Below are 3,754 nucleotides of genomic sequence, written 5' to 3' on the forward strand. Positions count from 1 at the left end.
CCCCCGATTCCTTTGATTGCCATTATTCCAACCCCCTTGGTTGTTTTTTCCTCCCCAATTGTTGTTGTTTCCACTCCAGTTGCCCTGGTTGTTCTGGTTGTTCAGGTTGCCCCAATTTTAATTGTTGTTCCCCATGTTGCCATTTCCTTGTTGGTTTTGATTCCCCCAATTACCTTGGGATCTCCACTGTTGTTGTTGGTTAGGAGCATTGCCCCTTTGTCCTTGATAATTGTTCACGTACTGCACTTCTTCACTTCGCGCACCATACCCATCATCTTGGTTGAAACCACCACTACCTTGCTCATATTGATCCGGACTACCTTGACCTTGTTGACCTCTTTGTCGCCTCTTGTTGACCAACATGTTGACACCTTCCATAGCATTTACTTGTCTCGGCGCTTGAACTTGTTGCAATTGAGCTTTTGACAACTGGTTCACTGTTGTAGTTAACTCTGCTATTGCCTGGCCATGGTCGTGGATGTTACACCCCGTGTTATCGTATGTAAGAGTACGTCAAAAGTCAATTAATGTAAGCTCAGAAATGGAATCATCTTTGAAAAGTTTACAAAGTTAGTTCATCATGTTAACGTGGAGGTTACAAATATTTAAGATTATTAATACCAAGTAGCAAGAGGGTTTGAAGGCTTAGAAGCTAAATGAATTGAAGAAAATAAGTTTCGTCGAAAGTCGACAAGTTGGAATATTTTACCATGTACTTTTGGGGTGATACTAGGGTTATTAACATTATAACGAGATTGTATTATGAGTTATTTTAGTCGTACGATAGTTGGTGTTATGCTTTGAAGTCAAGCGAGTTGTGGAACAAAAGTTGGAAAAGGTCATCACAAGTTCCATTTATAATTTGCTGACATTTAGGTCAAATGTAGATGCACTTTTCTCCCAATATACTTGGAATCAATGGAGGATCTACATATCAAATTGAAGATCTACGAGTCTAGTTTCCAATGCATTAAACCGTTCTTCGATACGACATCGGGGTAGAGAGATATTTGCAGTTTTGCAAGACTGCACAGACTGTATAGTTGGCAAGTAGGTGTGTCACTAAAGCTTTTTGAGAAATACATTTCGTGTGTTATATGAGGTCTTTTTGGGACATATTATATATCAAATTGAAGGTCTTGGAATCTAGTTTCCAACACTCTTAACCGTTCGTTCATACGATATCCGGATAAAAAGATATAGGTATTGGAAAAAGGGCCAATGAGATGGTGCCAAGTAGCACCTTTTGACTTTTCAACCAAAATGGATATTTATCTTCCTATGTCGTCTCTTTCTTCATAATTCCAGAGAGCTCGACCAAATAAGACCCCTAACCTCACCCTTAAGCTGTCCACAAGGTTATCCAACAAGATTATCATCCGAGGCACAAAATCACGAAGCAATAACACTAGAACGATCCCCACGACGTGAGTATCGCTATATTGCCTCTCTTTTTCTTTGTAGTTGGAGTTTTGGAAGGTATTTAAAAGTTAAGAAAATGCCTTATTTCTGTATTTAAGCTTTTAAATATGAAGGAATGTTGATAAATTCATTTCCTAATAGCTAGAACTCACGGGACGGTGATTGGAAGCCGTGAGTTCGAATTATTCGACTTGTTGTGCGCTGTTTTTGGGCTGTTTCGTGTTGGTATTGGGTTGTATCTTTTACTATTGTTTTGTGGAGTTTTGGAGGAGGAAGGATGTGGAAAAAAACACCATATAGATGTAGGGTTGTGGGCTGGTAGTTCTTCGTAACATTTCCGGATCGTTTGACACGACTACGGTGGCCGTCGTATGTATGAAGTGATTAGGTTGTGCGTGGACTGTTTTGGGAGGCTCAATATGATTATTATTGATGTTGTTTGGGCTGTTTGGTGATTGTTTGGAATTGTGTGAAGTCATATATATAGGGGAGGTGCTGTCCGTTTCATCGTAAAATAGGTTGTGGTCGATACATAATAGTTATGACGCTTGAATGATAACTACAGTATCGTTTCTCTTATTGTAGACTAAGGAGTCGTGAAAATTTCATAGCTTGGGATTGGGGCAGTATATATACAAGGTATGTTAAGGCTCTTCCTTCATTCTTTTGGCATGATCTAAAGTGAAACGAACATAAACGATACGCTATTTCATAATGAATCTACTCCTAGCAACTAAGGTTGTCCATGTTATTCTTTCCTTATAAAGTTATTCCAAGAAAGCATATATGATCCTTGAGTCCTAGTGAAGTTCATATTGATGCCATGATGTCCATAATGTTAATCGATGGTGCAATGACTTTATGTCACTCCAAAAGGTTTAGAACATGACTCCATGAGTCCAGCATGCATTATATACGTATCTACTTTACTCTACCGAGCCGCGCTATAGTCGGCCGGGTATGGCACCTATTGTGCAACCACTGATCAGTTGGGTTTACCGAGCTCCACGTGGCCGGGTATGTTTTTACCGAGTCCTCTTTGAGGCCGGGTATGATATGATGATGATGATGCCCACAGAGGCGTATGTTTTTAAAAGTTTATGTATATATATGTATTATGCATTTCATGTCAGTAGCCCCCAGAGGCACTCAGATGTTACAGGTTGTATCTCCTCTATCTCTCTTTACATTACTGTTCTTATTTATGCTTTCCTGCCTTACATACTCGGTACTTTATTCGTACTGACGTCCCTTTTGCCTGGGGACGCTGCGTTTCATGCCCGCAAGTCCCGATAGACAGGTTGACATTCCTCCTAGTAGGCTATCAGCTCAGCGAGGGTGTTGGTGTACTCCACTTGCTCCGGAGTTGCCTATTTGGTCAGTATGCTTTGGATATGTATTGATTGGTATGGTGGGGCCCTGTCCCGACCTTTCTAATTTTATGTACTCTTAGAGGCTTGTAGACAGATGTCAGGTGTATGGATACTTGTATGGCCTTGTCGGCCTATGTTTTGAGTTTACAAATGGTCATGTCGGCCTTATAGGCCCGTATGTCACATGTATAAGTTTGTATATCATGCTGGGTCATCATACGTTAAGTATTCCCTTATGTTTTATTCTTGTTATCTCATGAAGGGTTTTCTAGCTCATTTACCCATGATAGTATGATAAGAAAGATATGTTACGTTGGTACTCGGTTGAGTAAGGCACCGGGTGCCCGTCGCGGCCCTTCGGTTTGGGTCGTGACAAAAGCGTAGTGCCTAGTGATTTCGAGCTTATACGTACGGTTAAGAATCAAGCTTGGTAGCAGCTTATGATAAGAGGCTCAGAATGTTCTATGATGTTTTGACTTGCAGTGTAGCATTAAGAAGAAAAGGAGAAAAAGACTTTGGATTCGTAGAGGAATTATCAGAATGGATGTTCCAGACGAGATGCGAATATGCGCACAAGGAAGGTATGAAATGGTTCGTGGGATTTGGGACAACTTGGTCTCGTGATTCGAGGTCACTCGGGATGAGTGCGGATAGAGTATGCTATGTGTTGGATGGAGTTATTATTATTTCTAAGGCAATCAAGGATAAATTGGAAGAAGATAGATTGATTAACCATAGTTGAATTGGCATATTGATGGCGGTGATCAGTTCTATGCAAGTGATTTGTGGCGGTACGTGTGAGGCTCGTCGGCCATCGTAATTGATGTTATTCAGAAGCATTCTACTTTATATCCTGTCATGTGTAGGCGGGTCCCGGAAGGGCTATGGTGGCTTAGACTACTACTGAGAGATTTGCATATTCTACGGTTATGAGAATTCACCTGTGTGTTGCTATGGTT

The sequence above is a fragment of the Nicotiana attenuata genome, unplaced genomic scaffold (genome assembly GCF_001879085.1).
Source record: "Nicotiana attenuata strain UT unplaced genomic scaffold, NIATTr2, whole genome shotgun sequence".
NCBI lineage: Eukaryota > Viridiplantae > Streptophyta > Magnoliopsida > Solanales > Solanaceae > Nicotiana > Nicotiana attenuata.